At 49.1% G+C, this 16,612-nt stretch overlaps 1 protein-coding gene across 1 annotated transcript in view; it reads left to right on the top strand.

The window, feature by feature from the left end:
- Positions 1-2,350: 2,350 nt before the first annotated feature.
- Positions 2,351-16,612, top strand: part of pros (homeobox protein prospero) — a 229,242-nt gene continuing 214,980 nt past the window's right edge. Inside the window, exon 1 of the mRNA XM_089558072.1 lies at positions 2,351-2,634. The gene's annotated coding sequence lies outside the window, so the exon portion shown is untranslated. The remainder of the gene's footprint in view (positions 2,635-16,612) is intronic.

Genomic DNA, 16,612 nt, shown 5'->3' on the forward strand with positions numbered 1-16,612 from the left:
AGAGCGAGCTGTTCGAATGCAACGGCAGGAGCACAGCAGCTCGCATACGTTATTTGAGAGCTTCGTTGTATCGAGCGTTTCGGCCAGCGCGTACGCGCATCTTTAATTTATTTGCACCGGCATAGAATAAATCCTGGGCGCTGCATAAAGTGGATGGGCGGATGAGATCAGGCAGTTTGCGAGGCTTAAGTCGCCGCAGCTGGCACTGGACAGGGTTAATCGGAGGGATGTAGGAGAGGCTTGTCCAGCGTTGCAGGTAGGTAGGCTGATGATGATGGTGAGCAAAAGCAAATTCGTGCTAGATGTCGTCAAAATCAGCTCAGAGCCGATAATAATATTCTACTCTGCTTGCGACATGATGTACTACAAAATGAGCAGGGAAACAATGAGACCCAAAGACATTCGCGTTCAAGAACTAGTCTTCTTTATATGCTATTACCTTAAAGAACGCAGGAAAGGTCTTATATAAGGTACGGAAATAAATAAGAAAACAAGGTCACAATAAGTTACCACTCAAGCAACTCGACATAGAGCTCGGGCTATACTCCGTTTCATACATAGCTGTCAACGCTGCCAAATGTACGAAAGTAGTCCGCTGCAAAAAACAAGCAAAATGTATCCGTCCGCCTCGCGTCGTGGCTGAGTGGTACGAGGCGCGCGCCTATGAGTTCATTTTACAAGATGCCAAGGTTCGACTCCCGGCTTGGCTGGTTTTTTTTTTCATTTCTTTTTTTATTTTTATTAAAATCATCATTAGGTAGAAAGTCGAAACTGTCAAACTCTAACAGTAAACGTTGACAATCACCTGCTTGCAGTCTCTCGAAATTTTCGGAGGCTCCAGCTTGGAGAATATGCGAGCAGGAGATGTTTTTAAAGCCGCAGTGGGCGAAGAAAACAAGCGAGTAGGAGATAGCGGTGCCATTTTCGCATACCCGGAAACCGAAAGACGAAAGCAGACGACATCGCCGGCTGGCCTAGCTGCGAAAACCTGATACAGGAGGAGCCGAAAAAAAACCCAGAAAACTAAGGCACTCTGTTTTGAAGCACATTAAAGAAAAAGCAATCTTTTTGCAAAATAAAACACCATTATCATTATACTGCAATATTAACCAACAATAACTTTAATATTGAGTTCATTACTCTTTTCACTTTCGACGCACTACATTACGATGCGGACGAGGAGCGCGAACAGGCGCCGTAGCCTTGGCTGCGTTGACAGCTATGTATGAAACGGAGTATAGTTCGCTAAGCGTGATTTGTTGTGCAGAGTATAAAAAAAAAGAGAAAAACTAGAAAGAAAAGCGCCTTCTGTATTCGTCACTCGTCCGTCCGTCCCAAGAGAACTGATCGCAACAAAATAATTTCGAACCGCGTCGTTTGTCGGAGCTCCAAACTTACGCCTAGCCTGAGAAAGCGTTGAAGGCAAACCATTTAGAAGCCGCCGCGGTGGCTCAGTGGTTATGGCGCTCGGCTGCTGACCCGAAAGACGAGGGGTTCGATTCCGGCCGCAGTGGCCGAATTTCGATGGAGGCGAAATTCTAGAGGCCCGTGTACTGTGCGATGTCAGTGCGCGTTAAAGAATTCCTGGTGGTCGAAATTATCCGGAGCCCTTCACTACGGCGTCCCTCATAGCCTGAGTCGCTTTGGGACGTTAAACTCCCATAATCCATAAACCAACCAGCAATGCGTTTAGGAACAGGCCCGCCGTGGTGGCTCAGTGGTAAGGCGCTCGTCTACCGAGCCGGAGTACCCGGGCTCAAACCCGACCGGGGCGGCCGCGTTTCGTAGGAAGCGGAACGAAGAGGCGCCTGTGTGCTGTGCGATGTCAGTGCACGTTAAAGATCCCCAGGTGGTCGAAATTATTCCGGAGACCTTCACTACGGCACCTCTTTCTCTCTTTCTTCTTTACACTCCTACCTTCCTCCCTTCCCTTACGACACGGTTCAGGTGTCCGCCGAGACATGCGAGACAGATACTGCGCCATTTCCTTTCCTCAAAAACCAATTCACCAATTTACGTTTAGAACCAGCTATAACTCAACCAGCAAAGCAGCATCAGCAGCAGCTCCAAGAGGAGCAGCCCAAGAGGGAGCCGACGCGGAGAGAGAGCGCCGGCGCGAAAGCGCGTGCGAGCGAGCGCGAGCGGCCAGCGGCACCGGCGCTACTCGACGACGGCGCGCGTCCGCCGCTCAAGGGGCGCTGGGCGTGTGCTTCGGAGGCGGTCTCCTTCCCGCCCCGCCGCCGCTCGCCCCCCCTCACCCGCGCCGCTGCCGCGGCGCCGACTCGTGAGGGCCTCGGCGCAGTCGCACCGGGCTCTCCGTCGGCGGCGTCTTCTTTCTTGGGCTCCCTCGCCGTGACGCCACACGAGCTACGCTCCCCTCAGGAGAGAGGCGCTTGCTGCTGCTGCTGCTGCTGCTAGGAGTGCGCGCGCGCGCAGCTCGGTTTCGAACCTCGTCGTGCAGGCGCCACCTCGCGAGAGCTGCGTCAAGCGCTCGTCTCTGCTCGGGATCGTGCCGTCTCCCTCGCTGGGCGCCCCCGTGCTCGAACAAACCCTTACGACGTTCTCGGCGCCCGTCTGCGGGACGCTCCGGACGGCAGAGAACAAAAAAAAGAGGACAGTTCTTTCTCGCCGAAGGTGAGTGTGAACACCGTTCTCAGGCTTTTTTTCTCCGGCTTGCTAACTGGGCATCTCTAGTGAGCTCCTTGCCGTGGGAAAAGAGGACAACTGCTAACCTCGTATTCCGTGCGGTTACTAATAAAAAAAATTGTATTTATTGTACCAGCCAACCCAAATGGTCCGGATCGTGTACAGTAGGATGCTCTTTTCCTCTTCTTGCTTCTTGCCATCTTTCTAGCGTGCCGTTAGCTCGCTTTGTTTATAATCTGATCCCGTTAAACCAGTGTAGGAGAGTTGAATGAGCTCCGTTATTATTTTTGAGTCACCTCCGAAGTCACGTGGCTGGTGCGAGTTCGGCTCTTTTGTTGTTGTTTGTTTTGACTCCCACGATTCGCCATGCTGCCTCACCTGTTTCGCTACCTGATAGGAATTAAACTGAGATGGTGCGCAACTTCCACTTACAGTTGTCTCCTCTTTACTTTCCGTCTTTATGGGCGAGCCAATTGGCTATACGTGCCGCACATTAAAATTGGTCGGCGTTAAAAAAAATTGCCCTCGATAAACATAAACTCGTCCGAAGTTTACCGATTCAAGCCAAAGTTTAATTTGTTTTCTTGCGGCTATGTAGCTTCTACAGTGAGGGTTGTGAATTGATTTCGTCTAACGGTTCTGTCGAGATGAGATCACGATCGAGTTAGGATTAATATTCCTCCAAACGCCTATCCGGCGATGTGCTGTCGGCACAATCGCTTAAGTTACACTTGCACACAACACAAAGAGTAGAAGGGGCAAGAAAAGAGAATAAAAATAAAATTGCCCAGCCCAGAGAGAGCCCGGGAGACCACTTCATGTTCGCTCTGTCTGATCATCGCGCACAATCTTAATTATGGCAATTCGCTTTAGCGAAACGGGCGAACTCTGTCCTGCCTTTCTATACGTGGCTACCGTGGGCATTGCCTATATTTTTGTTCGATATAATTAGCAGGATACGATGCGTAAGAAAATATTTATAGCAACGCCGTATGCTTGTCGGAGACGGAGAAAATTTATACAACGTGTTAATTCATTTCAGTGAACGTGTATCCTTAGTTTTACTGTTCGACTCGTTTTTGTGATGATGCATTTTGAGAGGGAAGTTGACCTGCGGTAAGAAATATAATGGGCTGGTCACATGTATCGTTTAGAATTAAGATTACATGCAAGATAAAAGTGCTAAGATGTAGCAGGCACGAAACCGGGTTAAATGGTTGCCGTCCCCGCGTGTATATACATCGCCATCGCTGAGGCCTTACGGAGTACTATTAATCTCATAATGCAATACGCTTGGTACTGCTTCTTACTGCTTTTAGCTCCTGCATGGTATAGCTTTCGAGCACTGCTTGAAGATGAGCGCAGCTCTCTACTAATAACAGACTCCTTACAGCCAGCACTCATAACTGGGTCATGGAGCCAATCGCGGTAGTATTTAGTGAACCCTTGGCGCTAGTTAAGTCTTGGAAACGTCTTGAAGAATACGTGCTAAATCTTTGTGTTTTAATCATCACGATAGATGATTTGGATTTTTCATGTACAAAGGCCGATGGTAAGAGGAGAATGTCAATGCGACGATTAGACATATAGGTACTGAGAAGGTTGCGAACTCTAATATTATGTTAATTTCTAGGCTGGGGCAATAATGTGGGAAGGGGTACGAAGTGCTGAAGGAGACGTTCGGTTTTTCTTATGCCCTAATTTTATCGACGATGATGGCTTTAACCCTTTCAGACGACGGATTCCTTTGCTATTGAAGAAATATCTTGTTGCCGCATATATAGTCTGTGCAGGCCGAGAGAAGACAAATCAGTTTGTTTTCGAACTTAACTCCCCCCTCCCCCTTGTTAATTTCCCACAGGTATATACACACACAACCGGGCAAAAAGCATCGTGGTGGTTGAAAAATGGTGGCTTGTTTATACGGCTCAAGGAAATAGGCGCACAAAGGATCATGCAATCACTTATCCTTTTGCAGCATGAGGCGACAAACTAAGCATAAAATGACACGGCGAAATCAGCCGTCATAACTATGTCGAAGCACCTCTTGCGAATCTGTTTTGAGAAATATTACTGGCAGTTTTTGCTGCCTAACGCAAAACACACCAGTCGGGATATGAATCGTGTTAAGCTTGTTTTGAAACAAAGATACCACTGCTACGCGTAGCTGATTTTTATAAAAACTGCAAATTCGTGCTATACATAAATATGTACAGATAGAGTCGAAAAGGGTGTATGTTGCGTGTAAACTTGCTGAAGGCGAGAGTGAGCGTAAGGCAAATATTTCATCTCCTTACATGCATGCCAGATCATCGTCACCAAAGACATGTTTATATCTCCCTAATGATGGTATATATATATATATATAAATGACAATGATGTAAGAATCTCCGCATTCTACGAACTTTAACGGATTCCTAAGAGTACGAAGTCATCAAGGTCTTCACTGAGGCCATAAAGAATGAGCAACGTACACCGCCTCTAGCCGTAGGCTTATCTGATTGGACTAGTAACGGATGGACTAACGTACACTAACTTAACGCGCACGGACATTGGTGGAAGACGTTTGTGAAAAGGGGTTGTTTGCTTCATATACGGAGTTCACAGAAATGAATTTGGGAAAGGTTAAAATCCAGACAGCTTCCCCCACCGGCCTTTCCCTAATTTCTCTCATTTACCCTTGGATACGTCCAATAATCTCCAGGGGCGTATATGCCGGCATATATGTCGGAAAAAGAGCAGCAAGGAATTACACAGGGCAGTTCTGTGTATTGATTTTTGATCCGATGTTACCGTATTAAGCGCTCACCAGGCACTTATTGTGCACTCCGATGACGGCTTTCCGCGTCAGAAAGGCGGATCATGTCAGTTTACCACTTGTATAATACCAGTGAACGGCCTTCCGCGTAAAATGTGAGTCATGACACTTGAGTTAACGGCCTTCCACGTAAAAAACGTGATTCATGTCACCTCACTGCTTCGATGAACACTGCAACCCGAAGGAGTATTGTGTGCCGGATCATATGCTCCTATATACCCTGATAGCGTTTGCGTTTTGAGCGATAACACTGCTTTCCAAAATATAACGGAGGGCAGGCAAGAATAGTTGCGTGCTTTGTATGCGGAAGCATTTTTTTTTATTTCCTTTCTATATAGTTTATTTTTTTGTTGTTCCAGATCTAATGATACACCTACTCATTAACACACAGTCGCAAGACAATGCATACAGGTTTACCTTTGTGCACTGCGAAGCATACCCGGTTTTGCGGCGTATGGGTTGTCCATGGCTCTACATCCGAAAGTCCTGGGTTCGATTCCAAGCATCTTAAAGAACTTGTTTCAGAGCGTTAGCTCTAGCACTCGCATTACTCTAAGGTTGCGTTAGTATGAAACACAAGGCAATTCAAGTGGGACCAGTGGGTGGCACCATTGGTACACAGATTGTGGTGGTTGGTGATTTGTGGGGCTTTAGCGTCCCAAAGCGACTCAGGCTATGAGCGACGCCGTAGTGGAGGGCTCCGGAAATTCCGACCACCTTTGTGTTCTTTAACGTGCACTGACATCGCACAGTACACGGGCCTCCAGAATTTCGCCTCCATAGAAATCGGACCGCCGCTGCTGGGATCCAACCCGCGCCTCTCGGGTCAGCAGCCTAGCGCCATAACCACTCAGCCACCGGGGCGGACGCACACAGATTGTGGACCACGTGATTGGCGCACGTGATTGGCGCCAAGCGGTATCAAACGATTCAGCGCGTTACGAAGGGCTACTAGTTAAATGAAAGCATGTTGTGTTGTGTTGGGTTTAATGGCGCATAAGCGGCTAAGGTTATCATGCGGCGAGCTCACCAAATGAAAGCGAAGCGTATCATAGGGATTCGCACCGACGATCTTTGGTTCCCCGAACCGTGACTTCTTGAAACTTCAAACGTCCATTACGGCCAAACTAATTGACCTAGGACATTCGAAGTGGGGTTAAACGATTAGTCTTCTTGCGCCGTACACGTTGGCACAAAAAAAAGTAGATATCCGGATACAACGAAAAATGGGACCGGATATAGCGAAGATTGGCTAATGACGCAATATTCGTTGGATATTGCTAACACTCTATACTCATACACTGCCTCAGCGTTTTGCTGTTTTTTTTCTTTGATACCACGGTGACGTCATCCGGGATTTTTGGAATTTTTGTACGCGGACACCGGGTTTCATTGCCGATAAGCTATAATGCTTTCGCATTAACAGCTTTCATTGTGCCTGCTTTCTGGAAATGCTATTCGCGCCCTTCTTCTGCACAGAGGATTCCAGTGCCGACACGCCTTCTTCGTCGCACAGCTAACCTGTACCAACTCGGCAACGCCTACACGCCCGCATATAGCCACGCCTATCAATTTGATCGTTGTCGAGGCTGACGCCTAGCGCAGCGTGAGGCTTCGGCTTACCGTTCGTCCTTTCACAGACGCGGCGTTCATGCGTTCGGTGGCGGGAGTGCCGGAAAAGAATAAAACAACTAACCGGCTTTTCTGGGAGCGACCCTATATATCGACACAGTGCTGGGTTTCGTGTCAATTATGGATTACCTGGAACTCCAGTTTGCACGCATATATTATCTGCAGTGCTCGGAAGGTGTCGGAAAACGGATTTAAAGGCGACGTGCGAATATGTCTGATTTTAACGTTTGCGACTGAAAAAATACTGTAAGCTCATGACCTCCTATGTTCGCCGTACCGTTGCTGAACAATTAGCATTAGTTTGGGGCTGGCCCTCCCAAATTCATTTTACTTGGCTTTACTTACTTTTAATCACATTTGAACGGAAGTAGACAGTAAAAAAAAACGGAAAGAAACAGATATGGGATCACAGCTCGATCGTTCCAATTTACTGCTTGCATGTTTTGCTTAATCGCATGTATTATTTTCTTTAGTATTGAATTACTTTCTTTTTTATTTCTTGTTTTTTTTTTCATCTTGCATTGACGGTCTGATATCAGGGGGACTTTTTAGAAAGCGGTAGGGAGTTTGCTGTGTCGGTTCTTTGCGATCGGTGTGCTGCTGTTTTTGCAAATTATACTGCACCATCAGTGTCGTGTGTATTTGTGCATGTATAGTTGTAAGGCACGGTTCTGTTTTGAGCACCTGTTCTCGACAAAGGTAGGGTATGACGGAAAGATTTAACATACTCCGTATAGTGAGTATACGTAACGTGGTATTTTTTAAACTCCGCGGGCTTTCGTTTTTCCCGCATAAAAACGGGCACGCTAAGTTTATCTCTTTGGAAGAGCCTGGGTTGGACAATATTTCTGGAGCTCCACAACTATCCTATTGGTCAAATGTTTAGGGGAATCCCCCAAGGTGGAGTAGATTTGTAATAAGGGAGTAATTACTCATTGGCATCCACCCGAGCGCAGCCATACGGCTACAAAGGAAAGCTATACAGCTTTCTCAGAAACTTCGCAGTTAAAGAAAAATTCGTCCTGGTCCGGGGTTCGAACTTTCCTATTGACGCCTGAACGCTCCAAGCTATATTTAAAAAGTTAGTTTATTTATCTCGACTAATTATTCAACTAGGACGAGCGAAAAAATGGTACTGTAACTTTAGATAAACCCTCAACATCCACGTGATTTCAGTAATGAATAACGCTTAGTTTTTATATATATATATATATATATATATATATATATATATATATATATATATATATATATATATATATATATATATATATATATACACACACGTAACGTTCTGAGGAATTCTGGCCGAAGCTGTACTGCTTTACGTCTTACGATGATCACAAAAGTGCGTGTGAAATTACCGAAGTTTCCACAATGGTAGTAAACCTGCGGAGCTGAATACGCGGTCCTGTTGGTGCAGCGGCCGTTCAACGCAACCTCTGTTGTTTTGTATCGGCGCGGGCTTTGACAACGAGGCTATCTCTCACTGGAAACAAACGCACTGTGGCCGAGAAGAGATCGCAGCGAGGCGCGATAAGCCAACAGCGGGCGAGCGTGCGCAATCGGCTGACCGGGGCCACGCATCGTTTGACATTTCGCCGCGGCCATCCCAAAAATGCTGGCAGCTGGGATACGCGCCCTTGTGTGATCCAGGGTCCCAACACCTGTGGCACCTCGGCACAGCCAAGTCAGCGACTTCAAGTGCCAAATAAGCTCGACCTTTTATCGTCATGCCGATGCATAGGCAGCGCTGACATGTAGGGCTGGCTCTTTCAGTACCTCCCTCTCGAATTGTGTCGCACGAAAAAAGAACAATCTCCCCTTTACCAGCTGAAAAATGTCACAGTATTAGTCACATAACACCATGATGGGGCCCCGACGCGGTGGCTCAGTGGTTACGGCGCTCGGCTGCTGACCCGAAAGACGCCGGTTCGATGCCGGCCGCGGCGGCCGAATTTCGATGGAGGCGAAATTCTAGAGGCCCGTGTGCTGTGCGATGTCAGTGCACGTTAAAGAACCCCAGGTGGTCGAAATTTCCGGAGCCCTTCACTACGGCGTCCCTCATAGCCTAAGTGGACGTTAAACCCCAATAAGCCAACCAAACCATGAAGGGGCGCTATAGATTGAGGTTGGTCTGAGTTATTGGGCGTTTCTGTGAAGGGGCGTGACGTTGGGCAGTGCGGATGAACTTACGTTGCCACTGGTTTGTTCGGGACGATGCCGAAGCACCTGAAGAGTGTCCCGACGCGACGTTATTGTATAAAGTATGTCTGCATAAGTGATGCTCTCCTTCGGCCTAACTGCGTTCATTGTGGGCGCTGTTTCTCCGAAAACTCTTTCGTCCGCTGGCTTGGCAGTAATTCCTGAGCCTTGTAGTCGAGTTCCAGGAGAGCTCCTGAGGTTCTTCAGCTTGAGCCTTGTAGTCGAGTTCCAGGAGAGCTCCTGAGGTTCTTCAGCTTACATGCACTTCTCAGTACACTGGCGCGTTGGCGTCATAAAAAATGCTGCTGCAGAGACTGAGAATAGATCCCGTAACCACGAACTCGACAGAGTAATTCGTATATACTGTACCCACGCACTGAGCCGCTACAGCGGGCATGCCGTTTTTATGACAGTAATGACCATCATGGGTTTTGATGACATCAGTTGTGGTCACGTATACCATGAATGAACTCAAGGGCCTTCACCACCACTTAGAACGTTTTCCGCGTGACGGTGCCTTATCAGCCTTCTTCTTACAGTACGCTTTACTCTGCACACCGTTGACTGCGCGACTCCCAGGGTCCATTCCTGCCTTATCTACGGGCTTCCTTTGTTTCGCCTTATCCCTCTCTTTAGCATGCCGGTGCTGCTGCTTGCTGCGTCGCCTTGTCACCTTCCTTTTCTTTCGGTCGTCTTATCTCTTCGACATAGGCGGTTTGCCGCGCGAAGCTGGCGATATGCGCCTCACAACTCCCCCCCCCCCCCCCCCCCCCCACTCTCCCAGGCTCCCATCACCTTACCTCTATTTTCGGCAGGTCAAAAAAAAACGAAATATACCGCTGACTCTTGACACAAAGTGACAGGCGGCTGACAGCCGGCAAGCAGCGCTGACTCAAGAATGGAAGTAAACAGTGACAGAACACCACAGGCGGATGTTTTTTCAGCCCGCGTGTGTATTTCAGCTCTTCGTCAGCAGCTGAAAATAAGGAGCGCTTCTTTTTTTTTTTTCCCCGCAGAGGCAAGTCTTTTAGAACACTGCTCTGGTGAGAAGCGAAGAAAACTGGTCAGTTCGTACTTGCCAGGTTGTCTGATAGGAACCGCACTTAAATCCTGAATCGCTTCTTCCGGCGTGCTTGTATTTGGAAAAGCTCTTTCTTTAATGATTTTTTGAAGAAAAATAATCTGCTACCCGGGAGCACCCTCAGCATTGCTATGACAGGCGGTTAAGTCCAAACATATCGGCAAAACGCCCCCAATGCATGGGGAGGGTGGGGATAAAGGGAGAATAGGGAATAGGAACGACATCGTTATTTCGTTGCCAACGTTGTACGAGAACGCCTACATACGCAACACAAGCAACGGGAAGTGTGCGAGCACCACTGGGGAGGAGGGTGTGACATGAATTTAAATGAAACGCCAGGAACGACTGACGCTGAGTTCTCCTTTGTAACCATGAATCGAAACTAGCGCCCTCCTTCGAGGCGTTAAACAAGCTCGACGACACGGAAATCGCGTCCGACTTAGACTCGACTCAGCCGCCCTCTGACCCGGACGTTGCGTATGCTGCTGCGGGCCCACAAGAGTACATGTGTGCCAATGTGTGCTGAAGGTAACCGCGGGGGAGAAGGACAGGGGGGGGGGGGGGGGTGGAGTGAGTGGTGGAGTATATTAGATTATGAGCACGCGCTGATACGGTCACCGAACACCGCTCGTCTGGCTGGCTATGCTATTATATATAGTAGTACACAGGCGGGTATACATGGTATAGGCAGCAATGCGTCTACAGTAGCGTCGCCGGAGCGAGGGGTCACGTGGGACGTGTCGCGCAGGGTTGCGTTCCTCGAATGCTCTGTGCAGGCGCTACACGCGTCTGAAAAAGGGACGGCCGTCGGCGAGGCCGCGCTCGCTTTCGCTGTCGCCGTTGCAGCCGCCGGCGAGGTGTCGAGTTGCGCGACTTCCCGTCCGAACTGGAGATGCGCCACCAAGGACCGACTACAGGAGTTGTGTCGCGGCGCGCGCGCTTCGCTGTTTCACTGCTCCCTACACACACCAGGACGACGTAGTGTACGTGCACTGCACAAACACCTCAACCGTGCCTTGTTACATATGCATACGCTTGCCAAGCGCTGTATGTTCCGTCGTCTGGGCAAGCTGCAGGCACGACCAAACACGCTCTTGCCGTTTAAACGGAAGGCTTACGTAACCCATTTCAGCGTCGGAAAGTTGAGAATGTGTTGGGAAATCTGCCCGAGGGGGAGTGAGATTAGAATTAAGAGGCTGGTGACTCATTAGTATCTATCTAAGCGTAGCGATGCAGGTAAGTCGAACATCGTCATAACGAAGCCGTTTATAGCGAAATAATGGATATAACGAAGATGTGAAGATTCACCTTGGAAGCCTGGTTAACACAGGCTATAACGAATCTACAGCTATAACGAAGTAATCGCCGAGCCCCTTCAACTTCGTTATAACGAGGCTATATAGGAAAGCAACACATCTTTCACTGAAAGTTATAGTTGAAGAGAAAAAAGTAGACAGATATCAAAAGACTGCGTGTTATGATGTTCAAGACTGTTGATGTGTTCAGAGAGCCACGTTAACGTGCTTCCATGGCTTTCCTCAGTTCTAGCGACAATCCGACTCCCGCGCACTTGGCTCCGGCCGCAGTTGGCTTCCGTACAACGAGCGGCACTCGAGAAATACCAGCGAAGCCGTGTAGAACATCATCCATTATCTGATTCCACTAAACAGCATATATCGACCTCCCGCTCTCAGCACACACCGTGTCCTTATCAGCATGGCCAAACAAAATGTGCGATAACCAGACTCATCGCTCGTGTTTCATCGCTCAGCCTCATCGATGGCGTTCCATGAGTGAAATAATCAGTAATTTCCTCTTTAGTAATAAACATTGTCAAAAGATTGCTTCTGCAACCGTTTGTCCTTGTTTCGTTGTCAGGGTTTATATATTAGTTCGTTCTTTGTCCGCTAGGCTGCGCTTGCTGCGTGGTCTGGGCCGAATGTGGAGATATATTGAAGGCCCCATTCCTCATCCTGAATTCCGCAGGCAGCCTCTCCTGCAGACTCAAGTTCACCCGAACTAGATGGCTGCGGCCACACACTTCAAGCGATCTCAACGTGAGAGAGAGACGGCGGTTTTTTATTTGATAAGTTTGAACTGTGCTTCGAATTTCCCGTTCACACCACCGGCACTTCTCCTGTAGCTTTAGAAATTCTCCTAGGATGTGCTGCGCCAGATATTGGTCAACAGGCATATGTAGTCCACTTGCGAAATTGTTGCGAATATTTTTCCTCTCTGTTTCGTAATTGAGCTTCCGGACGTGGTGGGCTTGGCCAATTATACTACCAACCACATGACTTTTTTTCTGTATTTCTTTTATTCGTCTGCATGCACAGGACACTTTTTTTCCTTCTGTTTCTTTTGTCCTGATCTTACCGGTAGATATTGCAGGAAGTTTAGAAGAACGTGAATTTGGGCTAGATGGTGCATTATTTGGTGCGTGTGTAATCGTGCGGCAGAACATGGGCCGGGGCAAAAAAAGATGTCTGCAATGCAAGAAATGTGAGCCACGGCTTCGTGAGATAAAGATTCTGGGCAGGAGTGTAGATATGAAGGCGCGGGAGCTTTTGGAAGCATTCCACATTAGGAAGAGGGGATTAGATTGTGTGAGTGGTACTTCGGTCGGCCTTTTCAAGACTGAGATATCATATCTTGAACGGTTTTGTTGATGCTTGTTGTACCGGGTTTTTTTTTGCGCATACCTTAAATTTTCTATATATTTGCTGGCTTTGCAGTAAATAAACTCAGATGAAGTTAGCGCATGTCTTGTGTCAATCTTTCTTGTGTACGTCTTGCTGTAGCGCTATTACCATTTCTGTCTCAAACTGCAGGAAGTACAAAGAAATTGTCGTTAACGTTGTTTCGATCGCTAACTTTGAAGCACAGGTGCGCAATTAAGAATTAGCAAAAAACGTTGATTTTTGCTATATTAAACTATATGCTGGCACCAATTACTGTAGACTAAACATAACGTTTCTTCTATTCTGCTTGTTGACACCCATTGTTCACACCAAGGACAACAAAGCGTTTAGTTCTCCGGTGGTAGTCTCTTGAGTATGCGCCTGTATGGCCCAGAGGCAGGTGTCGAGCCCAGCTCTCCCTCATTCTGCAATGCTCTCTTTGGACTGACCCAGCCTTCTTCGGAAGTCGCAAATCCTCTGTTTCTGTTATCTTCAAAGCTCCATGTCGTCGCCACTATAGCGCAATCCTGTTGACTGCACCACAAATGATATCCTGTCGACTGCGCCAGAAACGATATACTTTTGACTTTGCCACTAATTTTTCTGTTTCTTCCACTTCTGGTGTTGTTTGCCGTCGGAGTAACTCATCGTTCGTCATTGACCTGAGAAAACATTGACACCTGAAATTAGATCCTTATTCGTTTTGAAACGCAGGGTCCTACTTTTCTTGACGTCTCTTCAGTGATACTTTTATACTACCCCGGCCTATCGGCTTTATTATCATTCTTAACAACCTTGAGGCCCGTATCTCTGTCCCGTCCAGATTGTATCCGTTTAAAGAATATTTCTTTAGTTCTTTATTTCATTTATTCTCTCCTGAACCCCATCTGACCTTCAGACAGCATTCTCTTTTCCGAAACGATTTGCTGCAGCAGAATGAAGGGTGACGAACAATGGCGATCACATGATGAAGATTGTGTTCTATGATAAAGTTTTAGGTTGTGTAGCATCTTTGTTCCCTCAGTACTTTGAATTGAAGGTGTTTAATGTATGTGTCCATATTACCGCCCTTAACTTTGAACTGGAATCTGTTGGCATCCTGTGCAAAGAAGTAGATGGCACATGGAAGTCCCCATTGGTTGAACCTTATGGCACAAAATTCTCCAGCATTTCATTCTCTCGTCAACAACCACGAGCAGTACCCTGTTAACCGACGAAAGACCAAAAAGCTAAGCGCCCCACTTTGCATCTTCTCAAGTCACGTGAACAATGTTCGGGCGTGTGAGAAACTCGGCTTTCTCTTTCATAACCGTTACGACTTACGCCTGCCGGGGGAGCTACGATGACGACGCTTGCGATGGCTTTCCTTTACGCGCACACATTATATTACAGGACAGGGTGTTCGGCCCATACATTTCCCACCGACGCCGCCAACCGCCAAGGAGATAAAAGAAAATGAACACAAAAGCAGTAGGTATCTTCCCTACACCAGAGAGCCAGGATTCTCGACGGGTGCTTCCAACAAAGACCTCGGCGCGTGACGCATGCAGGGAACGCGTGCCTTTCACAAGGTTCAGAGGGGACGCGGCGGAGGCTTCATCTTTCGCTCGAAGCACGCCGCCACCAAGTCTGGCATCGCAGACTAACCCCCCCCCCCCCCCCCCACACTTTCCTTCCATCGCCGAGGGAAGCCCTGGCAGTAGCAGCTGAACGCTCTCTTTTTCCTCGCACAGCCACCACCCCCGACAACCACTTTGCCCCCCACGCGAATGCCTCGTGCCGGTCCCGCACCGAATGAGACACCCCGCGGCGTGGGCTCCTGGGCCCCCTGGACACACAGACGCACTACCCCCCCCCCCCCCCCCCCCATCTCCCTCAAACTCAGCGTCCCAGAGAGGAGGCTTTCTTCTCCTACAGCCTGGCTGCCTGCAAGCAGCGCCCAACTGGTGGTGGCCACCGCTCCGAGGAGGGAAAAAGAAAGCGCCATCAAAAACACAATGCGCGCATATATCCACGGAGGAGCTCCCCTCAACCTTCCTCCCGCACCGGGTCCCGGAAAAAGACGCCACAACACAAAGACAGAATTAAGAAACCGTTATAGGGACTCGGTAATATATCTCCGGGGTACCCGACGGTGGGGCAGCTGGTCTTGCGGCGTCGGTGTTCCCTGCCTGCCTGCTCAGCTCCCTCCCCCTTCTCTCGCTCACCCCCTCTTTTCTTTTACTACCGCTGCTCCGCACTCTGGCGTCCCGGCAGGGCAGGCAGCCGGGAGGATGCCATCCGGTTCTCTTACGGGACTCTTGGCAGCCCCCTCACCCCCCCCCCCCCACCGTCCCCCATCTCTCTACTGCTGCTGGGACCCCCGCGTCTGTCACTCCCCCTCGCGTGCTGGGCTCCGCAGCAATCTCTTTCTCCCCAACTTTCTCCTTTCCACAGCGTTCTCACTTGGGGTAACACCGGGGACGTAGATCTAAAACGTGGAGAGTGCTATACCGTGCCGGCGGCAGGCAGCCCAACTTGTCTCCTTGCAGGGTCCCCAATCATTCCCTCCGAGACCGCCACCTTTGTTCCTCCTCTCCCAATGCACCCCTCTCTTACCCTCCTCTCACTGTCGCGTGCGGGCGCGTGCCGGTCTCGGGCCAGTCTGCTGCCTCTCTCCCTCTCTCCTTTTACTTTCGGTTTCGCGGTGGTTCGTGCGTGTGCGTCGTCCTACCGTTTTCTCCGCTTTCAGTCGAAGGGGGGCGCCACGGGTTCCCCCTCGTCTCTGTGCACGCACGTCTTCTCCCCTCACCTTATACATATATATGTGCCACCACGCCGGTTGCTTTTCCTTTTATCTTATGGCCTACTACTACGCTCGAGGGGCTCCCCTCCTTGAACTGCTCGCGTGGGACGCTCTTTGCTTCTTGTCAGCGCGGGCGGCAGTGGGCATCTGATGGCGTCTTCGTGATCCTTTTTTTTTCTCTTTTCTGTTTACGTGTTTTTCCTTCGTCCTGCACCGACGCTCTATTGCCCCCCCCCCCCTCCCCTCCCCCTTTCTCTGTCTGCCCCTTCACTCGATGGCGCGCTTTCGCCCTCTTCCATGCAAGCCAGGTGGTTGCCAGATAAGCGGGCGGCCCGCCGCCCATTCTGGCTTTTCTTTATTTTTGTCTCCAAGCGAATTGTTCTCTCTCTGTTGTGGCAGCCAAGCGGAAAGCGAAAAGCTCTCTGAGCGACGACGGCGTCACAACCCGTTGTGTCGACGAGTTCGCCGCTCCGGCGGTCTGCCCCCCCCCCCCCCCCCCTTTCTTACTTGGCTGGCGTAGTTTATGTCTGGGGTACCCTCACAGTTGCTGTACCCGGAACTGGACCTAGTCTTTACCTTTCGTTGCGTCGTGGCTCCTGTGAAAAGAGCGTTTTGGAGGAAGAAAGTTGTACTTGAGATGATACGGCGTATAAAAGTGAGTCTCGGGAATACTCGTGCTGATAACCGTTTACGTGCTGAACAGCTGTTAACGATTAGCTCTGCACCGCGCAGAAATTGGCTCGCGAAAATGACTTCTAAGGGTG

This window comes from Amblyomma mixtum, chromosome 8, assembly GCF_055824585.1.
Source record: "Amblyomma mixtum isolate Tamu chromosome 8, ASM5582458v1, whole genome shotgun sequence".
Taxonomy (NCBI): Eukaryota; Metazoa; Arthropoda; class Arachnida; order Ixodida; family Ixodidae; genus Amblyomma; species Amblyomma mixtum.